At 47.0% G+C, this 27,074-nt stretch overlaps 1 long non-coding RNA gene across 1 annotated transcript in view; it reads right to left on the bottom strand.

The window, feature by feature from the left end:
- LOC138512922 (uncharacterized) overlaps window positions 1-27,074 on the bottom strand; it is a 306,467-nt gene that overhangs the window by 268,131 nt on the left and 11,262 nt on the right. Inside the window, exon 2 of the long non-coding RNA XR_011281616.1 lies at window positions 24,574-24,658. This is a non-coding gene — a long non-coding RNA (uncharacterized lncRNA). The remainder of the gene's footprint in view (window positions 1-24,573; window positions 24,659-27,074) is intronic.

The following is a 27,074-nucleotide window of genomic DNA, read 5'->3' as shown; positions in this document are numbered from 1 at the left end:
AGTTAATATATATTGCTTCGTGTACACCTAACAGATATTTTTATCTTCAACAGGACATACTAGAAATGAAAGCAATGCATCAGATGCGGCACCTTTTGTAGAACAGCATATGGCCAAAGGAAATGAAGGAAATGCTTTAAAAGGCAATCTATGCAGCCTGGACGTCAAAGTAGAACAATTGCTAAACAATGTAGCCGCCTTAAAAGATGTTGTACAAGGACATAATATTGGATAAATGAAATACCACTGCCCTACCTTCACATCTACCCCTTCCCCATTTCCCAGCGCACCATCCCCAACAACATCCCTGTGATCAGAGACGTTATGATGAGACCTCAATCCTTGGCTCCCCTCATGACAAACTTGTTGGAATTCCAAATTCCCCTGTGTATGTATCCATTTGTGCTAGTCCTTCCCTTTGCTAGTAGAATATCTAAATTGTGCACATTAAACATGTACATGTAAAGTGTTGATGAGTGTGTAAGTAGCTTTTCCTTTTGTATTGAAATTGCATGGTGAGTCTGTGGCGCAGAATAGTGTGCGAGATGGGAGCAGGTAAGCAAAATGGAGGTTTCCTAGGGAGACTGCACCTGCCCGGCGTATGTGCAATCACAATGCAGGTATCTGCATCTGCTAATGCACTGTTAATTAGTTGTGGGAGCGCTCGTATGTCCATTCCACAGCTATGCGGAGATGTATTTCATCCTCTGTGTACTGGTAACACCGCCCCTGTCACCAACCCTAACGAATCATGCTGTAGCCTACTGTTTTTAAAGCAATCGTATCGCCTACGTATTTCGCTGTCAAAACCTACCAAATTATGGCAGCAGCAGGCCTGGCTGCCTGAGGCCCAGTGGCAGCAAGGAGCAGCATCCTCCAGTGGACGGTGGGTGTGTTAAATGGACCATTATTTTGATTAATGTGCTGCTAGCCCTTCCATGACCCGTGAAACAGACACAGTGTCTCCGCACTGAGCACCGTGAGGTAAAGTGTCAAGTTCTCGCCTGCGGTTTCTAGTGTTAGAGAGCGGATGTCACTACAAGTGTGACAGTCTGTAGTCAGTATGGAAAAGCGCATCACTGTTCCTGCTTCATTACTTCCATACAACTAAATGTACCAACAGCTAAGTAAACAGCAGAACCTACAGATCTCAAACAATATGAGTTTTGCTTTGAAACGAACCGTGGCCACGCGGCGCTGCCTGAATAATTATGTTCTTGCTCAATGTAATGAAGCTGCATTTGTCCTTGTTGAAAGAAGTCTTGTATTTCACAATTTACTCCTCTCCGTCAATGCTGGTGCTACGGCTAATGCCGTACCATCAAGTGACCATATTGCATGCAACAACACCTTAAATCGAAATACAAGGCAGCAGTGTGCAGTTTTCTGCCCTTCCAACAGTGCAGTAGGTCACTTTCCTGTACACCATTCTCCGCATTTGCTCCTGCCAACACCAGTGACACACCTGTAGGGCAGCAGAGCCCTAAAGCACTGTTGCAGACCATATGCTGCGCAGCACACCATTACCTATCAAAGGGCATTGTATTGTGCCTGTACGGCGACACAGTACTCTGCAGGAGGGAGCAACTTCAAAGTGCTTGGAAATGTTCAGTCTGGGAGCATGACAATGACTGCCACCTACTTAAGTGAAGGCCACCCAACATCTTCCTCTGTCTGCACTGGCCCTATTTTATCCTTGTGGGTGGTGGTTCTTCCGTACCCTCACTTTCCTTCCTTTACTTCTATGTCGTATGTTAGAAGACCAAGAAACATGCAAAAGAACGGAAAAAGGAAAACATTAAAGAAAAAGCTCCTTTCAGAGGTATAAAATGTATTTGCCAATGAAAGGATGCATGCCGCCGTGCTGTCTATACCCTCCACACATTGTGCTGCAAATAATGGGAGGCTTGGCCCTGTGGAAAACACTGCAGTCAGTTCGGGTACAAAGAGCTGCCTGTAAAAAGAGGGTTCTTGTTGTGTTTTTTTGCGTTGCAAAGGGCTGAAGTGCACAAGACCTACTAGAGAAATGCGTGCTGTACTTCCAAAAAGCACAGCAATGCATTTTGCATACGTAGCAGAAAAACCTGAATGCCAAGATCAGGGAGATGAAAGCCTTTGGTGGAAAAAATGTTCGTGCTATGAAATGTATTATTTCCATTGTGGAAGTAGGACATTTTCACATGTCGGAAAAAGGGTATCAGGTAATATTATCCCCATATATATGGTCGCCGTAAATAATATCGCTGGGAAAAGGTTGTGGCGATATTATATGGGTGACCATATATATGGGGACAGGGGCAAAAAAATAAAATTAAAAAAAAATATATAAATAAATTGGGGGTTTCGGGGGGTGTCCCCCGCATGTCCCATGCAATAATATTGCCACAAAAAACGGCCATTTTTCGGCAATATTGTTGCATGGCGAGATTTTTGTGGCAACATTATTACATGGAACCGGAAAAAGGCACAAATAGCCTTCTTGGCAATGTGACTTGCTTTCTCCATTTACGGACCAAATCAAGAAGAACGCAGCCACATTCGTGCCTGTGTAATGGTTCAACATATTATGCAGTCATTTGGAGACATACAAATGACCTGCCCAAGTGTGTCCTTCAACAGAAATTGCATAGAAATCCCAATAACATGTCCTAAACATTTCCCTCCACAATGAAAAATTGTATTGTGTGGATGATCGTGCGTAACCAAAATGCCACAAAGAGGAACCACACTCAGCTACTTTATTGCAGGTACTCCACACTACTGTGCATCCACATGATAGAATCCAAAATGAACAGCCACTGCACAGTGTTTTGTATTCACTTTCAACCAATGTATGTAAGACTCCGCCAAAATGCATACAGTCTGACTCCTGCAACACACAGCCTCAACCGTACGCTTCTGTCTCCCTCTCTACAGATACACCTTCTACCACAGTCTGTGCATACGCACCACACCCAGAAACCTTACTGAGCAATCCCTTAGCCTCCACAGTCCCATTGCCATGCCTGCCATCCTCAAAAGCCCCCAGATTTGGCATGTGTAATCCTACACCTACTGCAATGTCCGCTGACTTTTCCTACTATGCGCATGCAGGAGTAGGTGAATACATTTCAACCAAGGTAGGGGATTTCATTTGTAGTGGTGGCTCTGAGAAGAGCCTTTTATTTATATTTTTTTTTTGGTGCTTGCAAAGGCTCCTTTATTGTTTGGTGTTTACATAAGTTTTTGTTTTCTTCTCCTCCTCACATTCTTACAATAGCGTCTTCAATGCAGCCTGTAGATTGTAAAACAAAGTAACAGTGCCATCAATCGACAAAGAAATGCAATTTGCATTGAAAAGGAGCTGATTTCGAGGACCAATGATGTATTTGTCGCAGGAAAACATCCCTGCAGCACTCATAAAATCACACATGCTTCTGTTGATAAAACATCTTCCGAGCTCTAGCTGGCGACAAAATGCATTTGAATAGTCCCATACTTTTGGAGGATGCATGAGAAAAGCACCTTCGCAGTGGGAAAAATGCACTTCACTGCTTTCATTAAAGTCTTCAATTGACAGAACACACATGCGCAAGTCATGAAACCCAAATGGAATGCTCCATAGTGCACCACCACTACATCAACAGTAGCAAAAGTGGCTACTTCTCTACAAAGTGCAATCATATCGCCAAAACTGCACAGGTCGACACCGACCCACAAAGCCTCCACTCATTCCAAATCAAAATTGCAATGAAAGCCTCTCTGTACGGCATACTTGTGCAGATCTTGCACAAAGGCATCACCGACGAACAACACTGTGCGTCTCTCCATGTCTTCCGGCCTATATATAAAAAAATGTTACTGCCCCTTCCTGTGAAGCAAACCTGCAGCACCTGATTGGATAATCCCCACAGTCCCATTCCCAGCATGCTGAGAAGGGCAGGATGTGGCACGCGCGCTTCCTCATCAACCACGAGGGCTGCGCCCCAGTAAAGTAGGACCAGTTCTTCTTCCCTTTCCACTATTGTTTGTCCAACACTACCTCATTAGTTACTGTTAAATAGTCACACACGCATCCACCAATCACATTGAAGATGTCAGCATGTAATGCGGCTAGTTGTGTACAACACTTCATATGTACCGTTACACATTCAGAGTGCAAGTGGCATGTGATTCGAAAGCACCTCCAGTAGAAAGTTCTGTACAACTATCCAAGATTTCTGCATCCACATTCATCAACATGGCCACCCATCACCGCAAAGAACAGGTAGAAATATTTTCTGTACACTATTTTTACAACTCTGTTATAAGTGTTTCTGAGCAGGCTGTCTGCCACTGAACGTCCACAACGTACTTAAAAGACGTACTGTTATTTCTCCCATCACCTACCATCAAGTGCCACTGCAATGGTATATGCTTTCAACGTTTTCATTTACCCTTATTAGGCATTCTAATATCCAAACAGTAAATGTTTTCTTTCCTTCCGACAATGCTACAAATGTTGTTCCGCACTTATCCATCTTCAACAAAATTTGTAAAAATATCGCACAAAAGTAGCACTCAATGTTTCTTAGCAACGTACAACAATTACATAGAGTGCATGCCTACAAACAGGATCCCTGCCATTTACCTTGCACACTTCAACCATAGGCTTCTGCATTTGTCTGTAGAAATAGACCTTCTGCCACAGTTTTTGGCATACACACCACAACCAGAAACTTTATTGACCAATGCCTTAGCCTCCACACTCCCATTTCCATGCCTGCCATTCTCAAAAGGCCCGGATGTGGCATGTGTAATCCTGACAGAACCGTGGAGTCTGCACAGTTATCGTTCTAGGAACGGGAGGGGGAAATACATTTGAAACAGGGTATGGGATTTCGTTTGTAGTGGTGGCTCTGAAAAGCGCCTTTTTTTATGTTTTTTTTCTTTTACGTGCTTGCACAGAACATTGTTTGTCTTTGCTCTTTATCTCAGTTTCGGTTTTCTTTTCCTCCTAACATTTTTACAGGATTCTCTTCAACGCTTCTTGCACAGTGTAAAACAAACCAACATTGCTAACAGCGGTGAAAGAAATGCCATTTGCATGCAACCAATGCAAATTTCGCTCATTAATGAAATGATGTCATAGTCGGTGGAGAACATCCCAGCAATGCACATAAATTGACACATGCTTCCGTTTATAAAACACCTTCTGACTTCTGGCTGCCAACAAATTACAACGACATGGTCCCATGCTCCTCTTGGTGGTATGCATGAGAAAACCACCTTGGCAGTGGGAAAAATCTGCATCACTGCTTCCATCAACTTCTTTAGGCAACGGAGCAAACGTCACCACGGCATGTTCCCCAAATGTAGACCGCCATAATGCACCACGACAACATCAACAGTACTGACAGAGGCCACACATCTGCAAAGGCCAACCATACCGCAGAAACTGCACTTATAGACAGTGCCCCAGAAAGCCTCCACTCCTTCCAACTCAAAATTAGCAGCAATTGTCATACCGCCGAGTTCCTGGCGTCTATGGAGCCGTTGGCGACGCGGAACTTAGCTCCGTTCGCTTCGGCCACGCCCCCTGTTTCCTGGTTTCCCTTCCTCTGATTCTTATTGGTTGGGCGCTCCGCGGCCCGGTGTTTTAACCGGCCACTTCCGGGTCACGGATGCGTCACAACGCTTCCGGTTTCGTCCGTTAGCTGAGTTGCTTGCTGCCTGTGGCTTTCTTCCGAGTCTCTCGCTTGTCTGCTGGTCGGGTCCTCGTACCCTGTCCGGCCCCTTCTGTTCTTCCTTCCTCCTTCCGCTATTCCTATCTGCCTTTCTCTCACTCACTTGGTTTTGCTTTCATTCACCCGTCTCCCTTGCCCTCCTTTCATCTTGCTTACCCTCCCTCCTTCCCATCTTCACTTACCGCTTTTTTCTCCTCTTGTCTGTTCAGCTCATTCCGCTCCTCCCTCGCCTACCTTCAGTATTGCTTGCTGTGACCTCCCATGTACCAGACTCCGGCCTGTTCCCCTGGTCTGCCTTTGCTTGCTGTATTAGTTACTTCCACTCCTAGCCTGTGTACCAGATCCTCGGGCCGCTTACTGGACTGCCCGAGTTCTGGAGTATTCACTCCTCGTGTTGCCTCCAGACACTTTCCACCAGCTCTTACCTTTCAAGTATTCCTGGTTCTACGCCTACAAGACACCCAACTATAATACAGGGGTTTTTTGGGCCTAAGGGCTTTTTCCCCTCTTGGTCGAACCCAGGAGTGGGGCTCCCTGGTCTCCCCTCTTGGGGGGGGCACGGTGGCTTCCTTCCGGGGTCGTCCCTATCTTCATAAAAAAAAGGTGTCAGCTTGAAGAAAAGAAAAGAAGGGTTCTTGGAAGGAAGAAGAAGGTGAGGAGTCGGGGGAGGGGGAGATTTCAGAAACTACACTTTCGGACGAAGATATCACCGACCCCGGTGACAGTTTGCAACGCCAAAAAGAGATGGCCACCCCACAGCAGGTACAAGCACTTGTAGCCGCTGTACAACGTCTAAGTCTGGAGATGCAGAACCTTAAGACAGCTAACGCCACCCTTCAACAGCGTCTGACAGACAGAGAAAGATCATCACCACTTTCAAACAGGTGGCAGCTGAGGCAGGTTGGCAGGAACAGGCTCAGTATGCCATATTCTGGTGAGGTTTAAGGGAGGAATTCAAGGACGAACTAGCCCGAATAGAAAGACCAGTGTCTTTCGCCGAACTCCTGACAGCTACCCTCTGAATTGACTTCAGAATGACGGAAAGACGTCAAGAAAAGAAGAAGACCAGGCTAAGTGTACCCCTTCTCGTGGAGACTCACTCACCTGCATCTGTACCCTTCCAACGGACAACTAAAGAAGAACCCATGCAGATTGGAACCACCAGAGCCCCGCTCACACCAGAAGAAAGGAAACGGCGCAGGGAGGGTTCCTTGTGTATGTACTGCAGATCTTCATTACATTTATTAAGAGATTGTCCGGAAGTACCACCCAGAAGGTCGGGAAATGCTCGCCCTCGGTAAACATTGGGACGCATTACCGAGAGGCTGCTCTTAGTCCCTACGCGCCTCTTTCTGTATCCTCTACAGAAACATCTGAGGACTCCCGGTTGATGGTGCTCACAGTTTCTCTCAGAGTAGGCCCCAAGGAAGTAACCACTTTAGCCCTACTCGACTGTGGAGCAGCAGGGAACTTCATGGATACCCATTGGGCAGAACGACATGGAGTCAAGAGGATAGCCAAACGAGAAGATCAAAAAGTGGAAGGAGTTGATGGCGAACCTTTGAGCTCGGGTTTGATCACTCACCCCACTGAAGCACTTACTTTGTCCATCCAACAACACACCGAAAGTATCACATTCAATATCATCAGGGCTGCACACTTCCCTCTTATCCTGGGTATCTGTTGGCTGCGCAGACACAACTCCAGTATTGACTGGTCTAGAAACTTACTTAGTTTTCAGTCCTCACTATGCAAATCGGAATGCTTGCCAGAACCAAGATTCGAGACCGTCAAGACCACAAATGGCTGCAAAGTCAGAACGGTGCACTGTCTCCCACACTACCTGAAGGAGTTCAATGAAGTGGCAACTGAAAAGATACCCATCGAGCTCCCTCCACACCGGCCTGAAGACTGTTGCATTGATCTCACCCCAGGTGCATTGGTACCCTTCGGTAGGATGTTTCCACTGTCATTAGAAGAAAAACAATACCTCCGAACGTACCTGGACAGCAACATGGAGAACGGGCTCATAAGGCCTTCAAAGTCCCCTGCAGGGGCATCCCTGTTCTTCATCTCAAAAAAGGATTCAAAGGAGTTGAGGCCGTGTATAGATTATCGCGGTCTAAACAAGGTTACCATAAAAGACCGGTATCCTATGCCATTGATAACCGATATCCTACAAGCTGTACAGGGTGCTACCATCTTTACCAAACTCGACCTGAGGAATGCTCATCACCTACTCCGGGTGCAGAAAGGAGACGAATGGAAGACAGCATTCCGGACTCCTTTCAGACTTTTTGAATACCGGGTAATGCCGTTTGGGTTGGTAAACGCCCCGTCGGTATTCCAACGATTTATGGACAGACTATTCTCCGATCTCCTGTGTCAAACCACATTGGTTTATTTAGATGACATTCTGATATACTCTCGTACACCTGAAGACCATGTGGAACATGTCAGGGAAGTATTCAGAAGGTTACAGAGAAATCAGTTGTCTGTTAAGCTCGCCAAATGTGTGTTTTCAGTCTCCTCCATTCCTTATTTAGGATACATTCTGTCAGACCACGGTATCTCCATGGATCCTAACAAGGTGTCTTCCATCATTGAATGGCCCTCACCCACCTCAGTCAAAGAGATACAGAAATTCCTGTTGTTAGCAAACTTCTACCGGAGATTCATCCCTAATTTCTCTCAAAAGATACTACTCATCACCTCGCTCTTAAAGAAGTCTGCAACTCCATTCAAATGGACAGCGGAGGCGGAAGACAGCTTTGGAAATCTTAAGGAAGCCTTCTGTTCAGCACCCATTTTACAACAACCAAACCAACATCTACCCTTCGTTCTAGAGACGGACGCTTCCTCAGCCGCAATAGGGGCGGTGCTTCTTCAAGAGATCCAGGGTACAGAACATCCGGTGGCTTATTTCTCGAAGACCCTAAACTCCAGTCAAAGGAACTACTCGGTCATTGAGCGAGAGCTTCTAGCCATGAAAGCGGCCTGTGTAGAATGGCGCCATCTGCTTCAAGGAGGAAGGTTCCCGTTCATCATAAGGACCGATCATAAGAACTTACAGGTTCTCAAACAGTTCGAGTGCTACAATACTCGACAGGCCCCATGGGCTCACTTCTTCGCCCAATTCGAATTCCACATAACCTACATCCCTGGCAAAACGAATGTTGTAGCCGACTCACTTTCCCGCCGGAGTGATTACCTGCCAGAGTCAGAGACGCATCTTGAACAGATGTTTCCCCAGTCCAGGACTATTGGAATTATTTCTAAATTCCTTCAGCAGGTACAGGAGGATTCTGGAGGTCGTTTTGAAGTTGAAAGACACTCTAAAGATCTGGCCTATGAAATCAGGAACGGCCTTTACCTTGTAGGAGGAAAACTTTATCTACCCACTCCGGCTTTTCATAAGACCGCACTTGTCTGGTGTCATGATTCCAAACTAGGAGGACACAGGGGAGTGGCTGGCACTCACGACTATCTTCAAAGACATTTCTACTGGCCTACAATGAGAAGGGATGTAGAGCAGTACGTTCAGTCATGTATAGTCTGTCTGAGGAGTAAGTCATCCCGTAAACGACCAATTGGTCTACTGGAACCAAATGCTGTACCCAAGGGTCCCTGGAGCACGATTTCTACTGATTTCATAGTAGATTTACCCCCGTCTGAAGGATGCACCTGTGTCATGGTAGTAGTGGATTCATTTACCAAATTGGCTCACTTCTCCCCATTGCCTGGCGTCCCTACTGCAGCCAAGATGGCGGAAGTGTTTCTCCAAGACATATTCCGGTTACACGGTCTACCTAACAAGATAATTTCAGACCGGGGTAGTCAGTACACCTCCCGGTTCTGGAAGGCCCTGTGTATCAGACTAGGTATCGAAAGAGCTCTCACCTCTGGATTCCATCCACAATCCAATGGGCAAACTGAACGCTTGAACGGAACCCTGGAACAGTACTTAAGGTGCTTTATCAACTCCCAACAAGACAACTGGTGCACGCTACTCCCTCTAGCTGAATTCTCTTACAATAACTCCACACATGCCGCTCTGGGGTTCAGTCCTTTTTTTGGTACTTATGGTTTTCACCCTCGCTCCATTCTTCCTGTCTCGAGCCGCTCTACTAACGTACCATCAGTAGATTCTTCCCTCTCCCTCCTTAGAGACACACACAAGAAGGTAGAGGAAGGCCTTAAGTCAGCCCAAGCCCGGTATTGCATTCAAGCCAACAAACATCGTAGACCTGTACCAGGATGGGATGTGGGTACCCAATTCATGCTCTCCACTAGATATTTACCTCGTTGGGTACATCCCTCCAAGTTATCTCCCAAGTATCTAGGGCCATATGAGATCATACAGAAAATCAATCCTGTGGCTTTTAGCTTAAAGCTACCCAACAACTTAAAAAGGGTCCACCCTGTTTTCCATGCTTCCCAACTCCAGTCATTTCATGCTGACACATGGGCACGACAGGTTAGACAGGCCCCGATTCCTCAGGATTCCACTCGAGCTGAATATGAGGTCGCCCAACTCTGTGACTCCAGGTATCGTAAGGGCAGGCTGGAATATTTGGTTAAGTGGAAGGGCCACCCTTCCTCGGAAAACTCTTGGGAACCCATCACACACATTAATGCTCCTGTCCTACTTCGCAAGTACCACTTCTTTCATCCAGGGAAACCTGGGGAGGAGCTTATAGGAGGGGGCATACTGTCATACCGCCGAGTTCCTGGCGTCTATGGAGCCGCTGGCGATGCGGAACTTAGCTCCGTTCGCTTCGGCCACGCCCCCTGTTTCCTGGTTTCCCTTCCTCTGATTCTTATTGGTTGGGCGCTCCGTGGCCCGGTGTTTTAACCGGCCACTTCCGGGTCACGGATGCGTCGCAACGCTTCTGGTTTGTCCGTTAGCTGAGTTGCTTGCTGCCTGTGGCTTTCTTCTGAGTCTCTCGCTTGTCTGCTGGTCGGGTCCTCGTACCCTGTCCGGTCCCTTCTGTTCTTCCTTCCTCCTTCCGCTATTCCTATTTGCCTTTCTCTCACTCCATTGGTTTTGCTTTCATTCACCCGTCTCCCTTGCCCTCCTTCCATCTTGCTTACCCTCCCTCCTTCCCATCTTCACTTACCGCTTTTTTCTCCTCTTGTCTGTTCAGCTCATTCCGCTCCTCCCTCGCCTACCTTCAGTATTGCTTGCTGTGACCTCCCGTGTACCAGACTCCGGCCTGTTCCCCTGGACTGCCTTTGCTTGCTGTATTAGTTACTTCCACTTCTAGCCTGTGTACCAGATCCTCGGACCGCTTACTGGACTGCCTGAGTTCTGGAGTATTCACTCCTCGTGTTGCCTCCAGACACTTTCCACCAGCTCTTACCTTTCAAGTATTCCTGGTTCTACGCCTACAAGACACCGAACTATAATACAGGGGTTTTTTGTGCCTAAGGGCTTTTTCCCCTCTTGGTCGATCCCGGGGGTGGGGCCCCCTGGTCTCCCCTCTTGGAGGGGGGCACGGTGGCTTCCTTCCGGAGTCGTCCCTATCTTCATAAAAAAAAGGTGTCAGCTCGAAGAAAAGAAAAGAAGGGTACTTGGAAGGAAGAAGAAGGTGAGGAGTCGGGGGAGGGGCAGATTTCAGAAAATATACTTTCGGACGAAGATATCACCGACCCCGGTGACAGCAATGCCTCTTTGTGCAGCATACCTCAGTACACAAAGTATTGGGAAAAAAACAGTGCTGCCCTTTCCTATGAAGCACACCCTGGACACCCGATTGGATAATCCCCACAGTTGCATTTCCATGCCCACCATGTTTAGAAGGGCAGGATGTGGCATGTGCCCTTTCCCAGCTACAGCGAGGGTCGTGCCCCAGTAAAGCAGGGACAGTACTTCTTCCCTTTCCACTATTCATTTTGCTGCACTCCCTCCTTAGGTATAGTCACACAGGCATGCACCAATGACATCCATGACCTCTTCATCAAACACTATCATTTCTGTACAGCACTCCCTATGTACCCTTACACACTGAGAGTACACGTCTCGTGTGATTTCAAAGCACCACCATTAAAAAGTTTACCAGAAATATGCACACTTTCAGCATCCAGATTCACCCAGAGCGGCACCCATCACCACAAAGTACTAGTAGCAATATTTTATTTTCTCCCAGCACTCTAGTAAGTGCAAACAGCCAATACTTCAAAGTGCAGTACAGTGGTCAGTAATCTGTGCAATGCACACTACCCAAGCACATAACATATCCAGTTCTCCCCTATCCACTTCTATACAAACAGTATTTCAACACAGCACCCAGTGCACACACTGCAGGAGTGTTCACTCCATCAGCCAGCCATGGACTAAAAATGGTATGATGTGCTAACAATCACCACACCCATGTACCAACACTATATGCAAGGCTCACAAACCACACACAGAACGCAACAATGTCAAACCTACTTGCAAGCAGGCCACATAGTTGTAGGCGCAAGGGCTCCAGCCGTGCATCCAAGGCACTAGGCCTCACCACACAAAACACACCACAGCGTACCCTATGTTTAAATGCTCATGTCATGTGCAATGCACTCCCTATCTGCAATTGAACCTGCCAACTTTCATCCCGGCCACATATTTGCATGCATGTCTGCATAATGTTCCAGTGGGTGTGGTGAACGGTATGTGGCTGGCTGTGTACATTGTCCATATTTTAAATGTGTGATGCTGAAGACTTCCTTTCATGGTGCAATATCGTAAAGAACTTACTAAAGCAAGGCTCTTATAAGGGGCAACCCATAGCAAACGTAAAAATGGTCACATGTGCCTCCCTAATTTGCAACACATGCAATGACCTACACCATACAGTAATGTACGCAGATCACCTCACTTCGGGTGTTCTACCAAGTGTAGAATGTCCTCCACAACCATTCTGTAAAGGTCACCACCCTCGGAGAGATGCACAGTTAAAACTGAATGGCTGCATTATAATGTGGTGGCTGTCGTCAAGGTCAGGCTCTTGGGTGCATGGCATACGGCCTTTGGCCATGTACCCAACAGTCTAGGCCTTGGCCACACCTAGCATTACATAACAGAACCATGCAGGCGAACATTTGACCAGGTGCCACAATCCACACATGTAACATAGGCAGCTGCACTTCTACCCAACCCCCACACCATAATACAGCGATGCATGCAAACATGTAACAATTAGCAGAATCCACAAACATACCACGGTCTCCGGCACCCCTACCCACTTCCATTCACATAGCATTGTAGTACTGCCAACCAAACCACAAAATCTTCACAACAGTCGCTGTGCTCCCAGCACTGTATTAAGTACATAAAACCAATACTGCACTGTGCGCAATGGACACTACCCAAGCCGATAACATATGCAGTTCAACCCTATCCACTTCTATGAACACAGTACTTCAACAATGCACCCAGTGCACACACTGCAGGACTGTTCACTGCATTTGTTGCAGCCATGGCCTAGACACTGTAGGATGTGCTAACAATCCCCACACCCATGGAACCAACAATGTATCCAATGCGGATGAACCACACACACAAGGCAACAATGTCAAACCTACTTGCAACCACGGCACATAGTTGTCGGTACAAGGCCGCCACCCACGCTACCGCTTACCACACGCAAGACACTGTAGTACACGCTATGTTTGTGCATTTCATGTGCAACGCACTCTCCTTCTGCAATTGAGCTGCCACCAGTCACCACGGTAAGAGGTCGCTGCATGAGCTATCGTTCCGTAATGAAGGCTGCCTCCATTCACCACACATGGTAGTCGCCTGTGGAGGGACCCGCAAATTGGCGCAGTTTGCACGGATAGTGCAGGCGCATCACCGTTTTCTTCCACCTAATGACATATCTCAGATGAACCACTTCTCACTCTCCCACCCTTTCTATCCCTTCTTCCCACCACCACATGGCGTAAAGTATGTTTGCCAGGCCCTTTTGGCGACGCACTGTCCTCCGATACACCATGGTGGTGTTTCCCAAAAATTTTGACGCACAGCACGCTTCCCTCCAGCCAACCACTGGCCGCGTCCAATGTTCGCCGACATCACGGCGTACTGCAGCCAATGAGACTTTTGTCTGCGTAGCAAACAGGGAAATGGGTCCGCAGAGCGGAGCCAAGTATCACACATTTTTTGCGACGTTCTTTGCAACAAAACTACTGGTCGGATTTCCACCAAACACACAAAAGCACACTTTCAGAACCAAGCCCCCGCTCCTGCCGCAAATTTGGTTAAAATCCGTCCAGCCATTTGGGCTGTAGCCGTGCGCAAAGTTTTTCCCCCATTTACTTTATGAAAGAAAAAGAACTTTGGGACACCCCCCTATAACTTAGCCCTCCTCCACGAAACCTCACTCAACTTTCCCAAAATATTCAGCAGGCCCCATATACTTTTATGGCAAAGTTTGATCCATCGAAAAAGTGGTCTTCGTATGGGTTTAGCAACTTAACCATAACTACACGGCCAATTCGGCGGGCTGTGTAATATATATATATATATATATATATATATATATATATATATATATATATATATATATATATATATATTATATATACACACACAAAACACGTGCAATACCAAACTTTAAACATTCAAATAAATTAGGCAACTTTGTACAGCATATTAATATGTTGATCTCTGTGGCACCGCAGTCCATTCATTCCTCCACACCAAATAAAAATCTCATTACAAAGTGCAGAGAAAAGCATGGAAAATCCTACCATCTCAGAGAGGACCAGAGACAAATGAAGCCAAGTGATAGCAAAGAGTGTCTGTCGTTTGGTTTTAAATAGTGGCGGAGTGGCTGCAGAGAGGCAGTCTCTGCAGCGTTCTACGAGTTCCTGTTGGATTCCTGTGCTTTGGAGTCTGTTTCCAGTGTCTACTATTGAGAGGGTTGAACTTTTCATTCAAAACCCCTCTTTCCCGCGGAGCGGCCACAGAGTGGCTGCAGAGTGGCAGTCTCTGCAGCGTTCTACGAGTTCCTGTTGGATTCCTGTGCTTTGGAGTCTGTTTCCAGTGTCTACTACTGAGAGGGTTGAACTTTTCATTCAAAACCCCTCTTTTGGCAGAGTGGCTGCAGAGTGGCAGTCTCTGCAGTCTATGGCAGCTAGGGCAGGGCGGCTTGCCAGCAGAAAAAGCCGCACTCCCCGAGTGTCCCAATTGTCTGCCGCTGCAGCGACCAAAAAGACTTTGACTTTGGCTGGCGTTTCGATCTCCGCCACTTACCCGGAGTCAACACTACTGAAACCCAAGACCCTAGGTCCCAGATTGCGGAGCGCCAAATTAAAGATGATCCTTGCGCTTAACCAGCCCCACTCAGATTCTGAGGCAGACTCTTCTGTGTCAAGGCTGGCCCTCATCACACCCGGACCCTCTGCAGCAGTGAACCAGGACCCGGGAGCACACCAGCTGGATGCCCGGGAGTCTCTACCGTCTGCTTGGCCTCCTGTTTGTCTTCCTGCCTGTCCCCAGCCAATGGAGAAGTCCCCCGCGACCGCTAGTCACCCCCCGCCGTGTGAAGCGTCTGCGGAGTTCCCCCTCGGAGGAGAGGAAGCGCCGTGTGTCGCAGGTGAGGAGGGACTGGTGGGTCTGATGGGTGAAGAGGGGGCGGCGGGCGACAAGCTACCTCCCGCTGACCCTCCGTGTTCATCACGCCCAAGGGCTTGTAGCCCTAGTTTCCAGGTGGGCGATGAGGTCAGTGGAGAGGCAGCGCTGGCGGACGACCTGCCAGTTTCGACAAGTTTGGACGCAAACCGCCTTATAGTGGCACCGATCCTGCATCCTCCCCCCCCAGATGTTGGCGAAGCCCAACTAGGGGCGCATCCTCTAGAGGTGGATGCGCTGGAAGGAGCGAAACGAGCGGCTTCAACTGAAGCGGCTCCTCCTGATATGGGGTTGTTCGACCCTTTGATAAGGACTGTGAGAGCCGATAGGGTAATCAAATCAGCTCAGGTCTCCACACATGTCTCGTATCCAAAAAAGAGAGGAGGACCGGTTCGCAGGAAACGATGTGCACATTCACATCAAAAGTTGGGGTTAAAAGCCCAGCAAACACAGCACCCAAGACACTCCTGCGCTCTGTCACATCTTCAGCATAACCACCAGAAGGACGATATAACACATTTGTCGGTAAACAACAGATTCTTCGCAAATCTTCTAAAAAAGAAAGTCTCACTTTCAGAGGAACTTTCGGATGTGGAGATTTTAGAAGTAACAGTGGATCAAAATGCTCCCATAAATGTCATGGGAGGCTCTACTGACTTGCGTCCAGCCTTTTCACTGGAACCAGCACCCTTTTCTTTTGCAGGAACTGTGGAAGAAGCAAATATCAGGTGGCACTTTGGCTCTCCCCGAACTGGTGTACCACCCCCGCAAATTCCACCTACCAAGCTTACATCCGACCTGGAGAGAGCTACTAACTTTTCAAACCCCCAATCACCATCGGCTGTTTGTACGGCCCTTGAAGCAACGGGCCCCCTTGCCAGGCCACTGCCGGTTGGGTCGGTAGTTTCAGCAGCTACATCATCGACAGCCAAGTCTTTTTTGCAAAAAACAGGCATGCTTAAGATCTCCAGTGTCCACTATCATCGACTTAAGTGGTGTCGAAGATCCCGCTTTCACTTCCTCTCATGTAAATGAAACAGAAATCAGCGTCTCAGCACCTACGACTCCGGATCAATTTGATCAGGGGTCTATCGAGGTGGCCTGTTTAGCTACGCAAGGGAAAGTCCCGGTCCCAATTGAGCCTTTTATGCAAGAAAAGGGCCCCGCAGTGGTGGCACAAACAAGTTATGGGATCCCCAGTCCTTCCATTGGCCCGCTGTTTGGGAGTACCCAAACGGTATCTAGCTCAACGAGCCCCATACGTTCTAACGAGAATGGAGGAAAGCCTACAAAAGACACCTCGCCTAAAAAGACGGATCTAAGACTCATTATGTCAACTGTAACCCTGGCCATGGCTCCTTTTTGCAAACTATTTGAGTCAATAAACGACTCAATGAGAGATCATACCTCCATTATAGCGATGATGAATAGCCGTCTAATTTTTCTGGAAGGCTATATCAACGCACTGAACAACAAAATGGAAAAGGGCACCAAAGACGAGGAGTTCGGTCAGTCCTCAGCACAATCAACGAAAGGCCTCCAGGTGGATGCTAGTTCCCAGACCCTGGCCCCAAGTTCGCAATTTCAACTTGATGAACTAAGAACAACTGTCAGCTACGTGCCCCTGTGTGAGGGTCCGATACTGACCAAGCCACAGTCCACCAAGGCCAAGGGAAATGGAGCAATATGTGATGAACCGAATGAAATCACTATAGACCAGGGGTCTGTCCCGGACGGGAAAGCAAAGGAGGCTATTCTTGTAACGAAAGGTCATCTTACGACCCAAAAGCAAATGACTATTAAGTTCTTTTCTCCTCAATCGACCATTAATAAAGTACAATCGGCGAAAGACCAAGGCGAAAGGAACCGCTGGTCTGAGACCCCCCTTAATTTGCGAAACATCAAAATCAGTGGCTGAACGGGAAATTCGAAGTCTGAAGCCGGGGTCCAATGTACTAGATAGCGTTCCTGTAAATAAGGAATCTGAGCATGCGATAGATGAGAACTTACTGAATTGTAGTGTTTACACACTATCTGATGATCAGGAATCAACAAATAACTCTCGTCATATGGACAAGGAGCCCTCGCCTTTTTGTACTTTGGAAAGTCGCTGCAAGATGCTTCAAAAAAAGTGTAGCTGGGGGGGGGTCCGTTGAAAGACAGTAGCCCCAAATGGCACCATACTAACTTCCAAGAAGCAGAAAGGGGAGAGCTCAGTTCCAAAAATCCTCGCTCAAGACCGGGGGTTAGAAGAACCGACTCTCCTTTAAGATCAAGTTCCCCTTCTGTAACTAAATGGGTGCACGCCACCTGGGACAAATGGTTTTCGGAAAATCAACTTTCCCCAGATACAAATACGAAAGATAAGCAAAAGCTGCACCTCTCTAAATCTGGTGAAAACAAAGGGCGAGGGTCAACGGCATATGCTTCTAAATCAAAACGAAACTTCAAAATCGAACAGTTGCCAAATAACAGAAACTACGTGATATTAAATAGAAGCTACCTGCTACAACTTCTTAAATGCGTACCATCGCTCAGAAAAGTCGAATCAAATGACCTTACCAGGGTCGAACCTTTTCACCAAGGAAAAATGGCATGCGCTTACTTGCACGTGCAAACGAACTGGGCCAAAGTGAGGATCTCCGAGGCGGCGGAACATCTATTAAAAATGGGCTTTGACCTGTTTGAATTGGAAGAGAGTGCTCTATTTACCCCCCCCAGGAAACCTTCAGAATCAACTAATCCAGTTACACCTCGTATCGCAGTTACGAAGAGTAACAAACCACAATTGCACTCAAGACCTGGCAAGGAGAGAGGATCCAGACAAACTTCTATACACAATGAACCAGCTTTACAGATTGCCTCCCCCCAGTCTTCTCTTTGGAATCCCAGTGGCAAAAAGGAGAGTCAGTGTCCCAAAATGGCCACAAAGATGGACGGAATTGCCCTTAAGGATCCATTGGGTATAGGAAGATGTCCTCAGGGACCCAGGTCGAGAATCGTAAGGACCATACATCAATTACCGGGGGGCAAAGAGACCGGCACTCATGAACTTCAACAACAAGCTCCACCAGCGGAACAATGGGCATGGCTGCCCAACCCACTGACGATAAACAAGAACAAATAGCAATTCGTTGAGCGTCTGTCCGCACCACTTGCCTCTACACTACTAACTGGTAAACCAGATCTCTCCCTGGGGTCATGGAATACTCGTGGATTCCAGCATCTAACGAAACAAGGAGACCTAAACTTGGGGTGTTTAGATATCATCTGCTTGCAAGAAACTTGGATGATAGAACGCCCCTCCATAGACGGATACGAATTGACATTCGCTCCAGCTGTTAAAGGACCTTTTGGCCGACCGTCATCAGGCCTTATAACTGCAATTCGCTGTGGATCCGGCCTACACTTAAAGAACACTCTGAGAGCGACAACTCACTTATCGGCCACAGAAGTTATTTGGATTGAGGCAGAGGTGAAAAAGGGAACGCCCAAAACACAATCTTTAATCATCTTCAATGTATATTGGAATCCTGCGGTTATGACTGATTTACTCTTCATAGCACTGATTGAGGACTCAATCGATGAAGCACGAGTAGGGTGTCCTGAGGCCCTGCTGATCATCTGCGGAGATCTAAACGCCACCTGGTTACCACATGACTCAGCCGGTGACCTACCTCTTTTTTCGACCTTAAGAAGCAAACGTGGAGTGGCTTGGTTGTCGTTGATGTCATCTCGTGATCTGCTCTGTGCTGAGGATTTATTCCCCAGAGGTGAGAGGCCGCCCACCTGGGAAAGAGGTAACTCCTCAGCAGACCTTGACCACATCTTCGTAAGCAGGCTTTTGGCAGCGTTGACCACTTCATTCGAGGTACGCAGGTCCTCGGCTAGCGACCATAACCTGCTTGTATTGGAATGGAAGACTACAAGGCCTGTGAACTCAGTTACGCCAGCACAAGTGGACTTAAATAACCAGCAAAATCGTCTAAGACTCTCAGAATCCTCGATCTTAAAGATACAGGCTCAATACTTAGCAATTGAAAATGAGCACAACCTACTGAGTGACCCGCAATTACCAGACTATCAACCACTTCTGGTTCCTTTTAGAGCTAAATTTGCTGGCCTCAGACAAAATAACGATTGTGCTAGACATCAATACAGCAAAGAACTGGCCCTAAAACGGAGATCAGTAAGGCGAGCCAGAAGAAAATTTGCTGTTTTTCCCTCACCTGAAAATCAGGCAACCTTGAATCAAGAAAAGAAATCTTACAAATCTTGGCTCAAGTACCACCGTAGCAAATTTTACCAACAAGATGCCGAAGCCATGTTGAAGCTTGTGAGCGGCCACCACCCCCGAGAGTTCTGGGCACTCCTAAGATCCTTTTTGTCACCTCACGAGATTCTACCATCTAACCCTAGTGGGGAAATAACTTGGATAACATTCTATTCAAATCTGTTTAAAGCGCCAGCACCGTCAAGCCCCTTCGAACTTGCTACAAAACTGGCACCATGGATAGATTTGAGCAGTGAATCTGAGATTCTCAAAATCCTGCATAGACTGAAACCATCGCGAGCACCCGGCCCGGATGGAATAACAAACCTTGACCTAAAGAAATATCCAAGTCAGTGGGCTGTGTGATAAGTGAAATCTTCAAACGCTGCAAACGGGCAAGGCAAATTCCGTCTTCATGGACAACATCTATCATAGTCCCGATATTCAAAAAGGGCGGAAAAGAATATCCAAAAAACTACCGCCCTATCGCACTTCTGGATACGGTCGTTAAGGTGTTTGGTTCTCTATTACTACAAAAATTTCAGGACTGGGCGAGGGAGGCCGAATGCGCTGACCCGTTTCAAACGGGATTCACAAAAAACAGCGGTACAACCACTAACATCATGTTTCTCAGCGCACTCAAAAGTAAGGTGTTGGGAGGAGGCCCACGAGTGTTTTTAGCGTTCATAGATCTGGCGCAAGCTTTCGATCAAGTAAACCGTGAGCGCCTGTGGAGAAAACTGAGTCTTTGGAAATGCCCGGACGAACTCCTCCAACCGATTCAAGCTTTACATCAAGAAACAAGGGTGCGAGTGAGACTAACCCAGGCTGGTTTGTTATCATCTGAAATCCCAGTTGACCGCGGAGTGAAACAGGGTTGCCCCCTTGCTCCGTCACTCCTCATTGCCTATCTCGGCGATTTCAAAGCCTCAGAGCCAACGATCCGCTCCTTTCCACCAACTATGGGCAAGTCGAAAACATCGAGACTACTCTATGCTGATGACCTAATCTTAATGGATTTGACTCCTATCGGTCTCCAGCGTCAACTTGACCATCTGGCGACATATATTCAAACAAATGATCTAACTATAAATACAGCCAAAACCAAGATCCTGATAATGGAAAAATACAAACGACCTAAGGAAAAACTTGCCTGGTACCTGGATGGGGTAGCACTGGAAAAAGTCGCAAATATCACATACTTGGGAGTAGCATTGGACTGCTCGAGTATAAATGCAACCCTCCAAAGCTACTTAATGACCAAAGTAAAAAACCTAGCGGCTCAAGGCCGGGCTTTGGACAACAAGTTCGGTGGTTTTTCCCTGTTACCCTTGATTAAATTTTATAAGATGAAGGTGGTGCCAACCCTTACCTATGCTGCAGAAGCCCTCCCTCACACACCAACAAACTTGTGGCTGAAGCTAGAGGGTCTATTTTGACGCACTGTTCTAGGCATCCCCAAGTCAACATCGGCCCCTTTGATCAGAAGAGAGCTTGGCCTATTATCGTTGGAAGGGACCGTGGAAATTAAATCGATGATACTGTATAGGAAGCTGTTGCTTTTGGACTGTCCTCATGTGCTAGCTATCGTACGCACGGAATTATTGACATCTTCCCCCTCTGTGCTAAAATCTTGGGAAATGGCTCGTAAAAAGAAGCTTGTGGAAATAAACTCTTCGGAGCAGGATCTCATCGGCAACTCGCTAAAAAGAAAAAGGAAAATCAGTGAGCTCGACTGGATTGAAACCTTGAACATTGCATCTAAAGCAAAATCAGTCAGCCATTTGCCTTCCTATCAGAGCAAACTAAACATTGTTCCGAACTACTTGAGCAAGTTCCCAAATAAAGCTGGTAGAAACTTGTTCTTGAGAGCGCGTCTGAACCTACTGCCGACAAATGAGATCTTAAAACTCAGAGGACAAAGTAACTCGAACACGTGTCGTTTTTGTAAAAACGAGACACACGTAGAAACCATACGCCATCTCCTTTTAAATTGCCCAGGAACCAGAGCCGTAGGTGAGAAATTTCTGCTACCACACCTTTCTGCATCATATACCAGGGAAGAAGAAATGTGGTGGACACATCTGATGAGCGGAGAAAGAAATACCTGGACTATCGCTACTACACAGACTCTGAAGTTTATTATATCTCTCTGAAAACTTAAGTTCTACTCCACTTTTTTTTTTTTTTTTCTCAGCTTTCAGCGCTCAGCTCTACTCTTTGCTTTTCACTTCGTTTTGATTTCGATTTGTTGTAAAAATCATTAACTTGATTAAATCAACTAAATAAATAAAATAAATATATATACACAAATATTAATGAAATAAAAATTCTTTAAAACAAAAATACTGACTTGAGCAGGCATGCGCTACTGTACAATCCCTGAAGACTCCATTCCACCTCTTTGCTTGCAGCTACACTGCTTGTCTAGATAACCTTGCAAGAAAATGAGGCCCATCATAAGGAAACACACATTTATTATGTGTTCTTCCCCCATTTATCTGAAATTGCTTTAGATGTGTCCAGATAGCATTATTCCTGTAATCCCCACGGCACAGAGCGACGATAATTAAAAGAGATAACTGCCGCATGGCCTTTCATTTTCATGTTCAATGTCGAAAATTGAAACATTACCCAGTGGCTGCCCCCAGGTATTGATTATTCAGGCCTCACAGGCGGCCATATTGTTTCATTGTGTACAAGGCTAATGTGTTTACTCAAAACAAAGCAAGGGCGCAGATGCCCGGCTCCTGTAACAGACAAGATATTCATTTCTGCAGGAGCCAAGTTTGCAAATCACTGTGATATTGCTGGGTCTTTCTTCTCCAGCCCCTTGAGTGCTCACATAACAAGACAGACATTCCATTCTCAAAAGGTAAAAAAGCTCAGCTTTGCATGAGACATGAATGGTGTTTGCCAAATGGGAAAAATGCAAGAGCTATTAAAAACATTTTAAAATAAAATGTGGTCATTTTCTGAAGGGCATATAACTTTCCAGGGTTAGCCGGCACCTTGCTGTGGAGATTAAGCAGCATCACGTGACCTCACTGTGGTGTACTTGTTCTCATTGCTCTTCCGGACACCAGTCTTTCTGATTGAGAAGGTCAATAGGCGCGCTGTGAAGCCTTGTAAATCACTGCCCCCGCTATTCCTGTGACCCTGCCTCACACACCTTCAAAAATTATGGACTGCTGGCCACCGCGTGCTGAATATCAAAAAAATAAATCACTGTTAATAGGCAGAATCTTTCTCTTGGTCCCTGGCAGATTTATCCTCCCGCGTTTAATTAGACGGAATGTTTTTGACTTAATCGACCAGAATTCCTTTTACATTCAGACACCGCGGCAGGCACGGGCCGGATCAAAACTAAATCATAATGTCACGCAATGTTACCTTCTACCCATTCCCGAAAGAATATATGTTCCATAATTTACCTTTCAAGTACGCTGATCAGAGAGGGTAGGTAGTCCACTGTGAGACCGTGGCAGTTCATCTTGTTCCCAGCAGATATGCTGTCTGCTTCCAATGCCCTTCTCTCGAAATGTACCACTGATGTGAAAAAGCAATTATTGGCAAAGTTAACGATTATCAGGGTAATTCATGGATTATTTGCGCTGAAAAAAACGGGATTTGTGCGCCATTCTGCCCGCAAATCCCCATTTGTTAAACAGGGATTTGCGGGCAGAATGGCGCTCAAATCCCGTTTTTTTCAGCGCAAATAATCCATGAATTACCCCCTATAGCTTTTGTTGTCATGGGATAGGCGTTGGCAAAACAAAAGAGGTGATGGCGGGAAGCTTTAGAATTGCAAATCAGGCTTCGCCCCATCCCAAAAGGAGCAGTCCTGCCCAAACTGCTTGGTCACATCCCTCCTGAACTAGAAGACAAGCATTCCCGGATATGTTTTGGCCTCATTGGCCATCATCAGTGATGAGTAGCTTTGGTCTCTAGGCCCAGCAGGCACGTGACGCACGTCTGGGCATACCCCTCCCACTTGGGGTGACTACAGCAAAACAAAAGAGGTGACGACTGGAAGGTTTTGAATTAATCTTAGCCTATGGCATTGCTCTGGGCAACCCTCCAGACCATTGTTCTTCCCTGCCAAGCCGTTAGAAAAGGAGAAAGATCATATACAAATCAGGCTTGCTCCCACCCTTTCAGACCATTCTAACAAAAGGGCAGTCCAGCCCGAACTGCTAGGTCACATCCCTTCTGCACGAGACCAAAATAGAATAGGCATTTCCCAGGCCCTGCCATAACGGTATCACCCACCCATAAGGTGGCAACAGCTGGGAAATGGTGTTATTACCTGGCCGTTTGATAACCGTGCCTGCAAAATGGCAACCTAATAAGTATATACAAGGTAACACTCTTGGCTTTGTCAGTGCTTTTTTTAACAGGCATTCAGTGCAAGTAACGAATACAAATCAAGTAAGATGTTTAGGATAACAGCAGTGCATTTTCAGCTACAAATAGGCCATTCAATTCCAGCGGACTGCTTAGTAATAGACCTGGTAGGCCAACTGTGATGTTGCTGCTTGATAGGGCTAGCTTAAAGAGTTCCCAGGGGTTTGTCGTGTGGGCTTGGTGGGGAGCGGGCCATAGGGATTAGCATGTTCATGGGCAGTGAATGGGCGGGTACATAACTAAGCAACACCCAAATCTGTGCGTCCCTCCTGACCTATCATGTCACCCCTAGCTGTACTGCAATGCAATGCAATGGTTTCAGCTTATAAGTGGCGCATAAACTCCATGCAATAGCCGAAAAGGAACACTCCAGGAAAATGTGTTTGTGTTTCTCTGGGACCGACATTTTGAGTTTTCTCTCAAGCAGAGAACTGGTGGGGGCGGGGGGCTTCATACGGAGAATGCAGCCCTGGGCAAAACAGCTTAGCTGTCAAACACCGCCCCCCCTCTCTTCTATGTAACAGCCCTGCATACCGCAAGTGAACTGAAAGCCAGCCCCATCGGCTTACCTGTTATTCCTCGGCAGTGAATTCTTTAATGCTGGAAATTGTGTCTTTGGATAATGGCAGACCGACAGCCACTTGACGTTATTTCCTGGAAATAAAACCACCAGAGAAAGGAACATATATAAGCATATTCCGATGGTTTCTCATGAATGAAAAAGTAGCCTTTCTTATTCATGTAACATGTGACATATAACTCTGTATTTCTTTGGTATGTTATAATGTTTGTTAAATGCACATTGGTCTCTGTTTATCCAGAATATCAGTATTTCTAAAAGCTTTTCCGAGTGCTTTAAATGCAGGCGGCATTGAATGTCTCCTTCTTCAAAGTGCTGCAGCCCGAGTACAGAAGAGGCGAGCTCTCCCTTTCAGACCATTCTAACAAATTCTGTTCTCCAAAGAAAAGCACTTTCATGCGAGTCCTTTGTCCACTCTGAGATGCCTGGGGACAGGGGCCTTGACCGGAGGCGCAGACTTTCATGTGGCTTATATTAGGCTGTGGAAATGGATCGCTTTTCCTTCCTGCGGCATCTGATCTGCTCACTGCAGTGCCCCGGAAGTGTAAACCTTGCCTTGCATTATAATGGGGAATGAGCCTTTTGGCAGAGCAGAGTGTGCTGGGCAAGCCACTCATCTTCAGACATCAGAATCTCACCTTTCCTATTCTAGGGCAAGACTTGAGGCGAGCATTATGCTTCAACTTCTTTTATTACTACTCCTCAGCAGTTTCAACAAACCAATAAAAAAATACTGTAAAACGTCCAACATGACTTTTTCCCTTTCTCCGAACTACAATGCCCATAGTCTCTGTAGTCCATCTCCCTCTATGCTCAGCTATGACCAGATCCTGTCCCTGAGCTCCTCCTCTTCTTTTACTGCTCTTCACGCAGATAAGTATCATATTTTACCACCTCCTATGTTGACAAGTTATACGACTAAGTCTTGATGTTTAATGACAAGTTTATAAGTGTATTAGCACAGGAAAGGATTGCGAGTGCATGAGCAGTTAGATTAGCACAGCGTGGCCGAGTTATATGCAGTTTTAACTATGCGTTAAGTACGTTGTTTAATGTAAATATACGTCGTTTGCATCTAATACAGAGTCACACGTGCAGGCAAGAGAGCCTGTCGGATAACAGCGAGTCTGAGGTCTGCAGCGGGCGGCCCTGGCACATTAGGGGTTCAGCGCTGCGGCGGAACTCTGCGGAAGCCCTTTCACTCAGTTTTTCCGAACGAAGAGAGCTCCGGCCCCCACCCTCTGGGAGGCGGAGGCTCTTCGCAGCTACGAGGGCCCGGACACAACAGAAAAGAGTGCTCCGGCCCCCTCCTTTGGAGAGGCGGAGTCGGAGCCGTTCCTGTATTACTAGTGCGCATTACGTGACGGAATAAGACAACAGAGCCGGGCCCGGCGGTGATTGCTAAGATTCTAAGCTACTATTGAAAAGGATCTTAATCCTTATAGTACACACTGCAGCAGCAAGCATACGCACGAAGCTCCCGTGAAACAGAGCGTGTCAGGAGAAGGAGTCCCTCTTTCCTTTGTTTCACCATTGAAGTGGATTTAGCCTGTTAAGGCTCACGAAGCCTCAGATAAGAGGCATATCAACGACATACAGCCTCTTCAGGCAGTGAAGAAACAATAGTCCGGTGCAGCCACAATATCTAAATTACTTTTATTTTTAAATAAACAATGAAAAAAGACATATACAAGCACCAGACTAGTGATGTGGGTGTGCACAGACACCTTCATTGGTATCAGGCACACAGCACACTCCCAAGCATGTCAGAATTCGAATGGAGCGAGGAGTAATCCCTGGACCTCGCAGCCAGCTTTAAGGAGGTGCTAGGTAGTTCACTGGCCGATGCAGTGGCTCAAGGGGTGAGGCCCCTGCAAGAAAGACTGGAGATGCTGGAGACAATGCTCAGCCAGCCTACAGATAGCACCGCAAGGACAGAACGCACACCCACCGAACCCTCGGAAACAGGGTCTAAGGGGAGTACTAAGGCCCAGAAGAGGAAAGCCTCTCACGACCCCCAGGGCCCATCGGATGCGACGGAAGAGAAGGCCCCAGAGGTTGCTGACGCCTTTGCAAAGCTCAGGGAAGCCTACTTGCAGCGCCAGGCAGTGCCACACCTCACAACCCCCTCTCCCGTGGAAGATATTGGCGGAGGAGATGACCCAGGATCGGAAGAAGGGCCAGCGGAAGGGAACCTTATCCTCTCTGGATGAGGAAGAGAAAGTGGAAGAAGATTGGGTTAAGCCCAGCGGGGGGAAGAAAGCCTGCAAAGAAAAGCACCTCAAAGAGGTACAAGAGGACATGTACGAACCGGATAGCATCCGGAACCCGAGATCTTCAGACTGGCAGCCGTCACCCAAAGTGGCACAATACATGACCATACGTTTGAGAAAAGCTCTTTGGAAGGAGGTCAGACAGCGGCTGCATGCAGAGTGCCCAAGGCCAGACCTCCCGGGTAAGGTAGCGGAGACCCACGACCTCGACCCCAAA

This window comes from Ambystoma mexicanum, chromosome 12 (genome assembly GCF_040938575.1).
Source record: "Ambystoma mexicanum isolate Mex_15411 chromosome 12, UKY_AmexF1_1, whole genome shotgun sequence".
Taxonomy (NCBI): domain Eukaryota; kingdom Metazoa; phylum Chordata; class Amphibia; order Caudata; family Ambystomatidae; genus Ambystoma; species Ambystoma mexicanum.
This window is presented reverse-complemented; position numbering and strand designations above follow the sequence as displayed.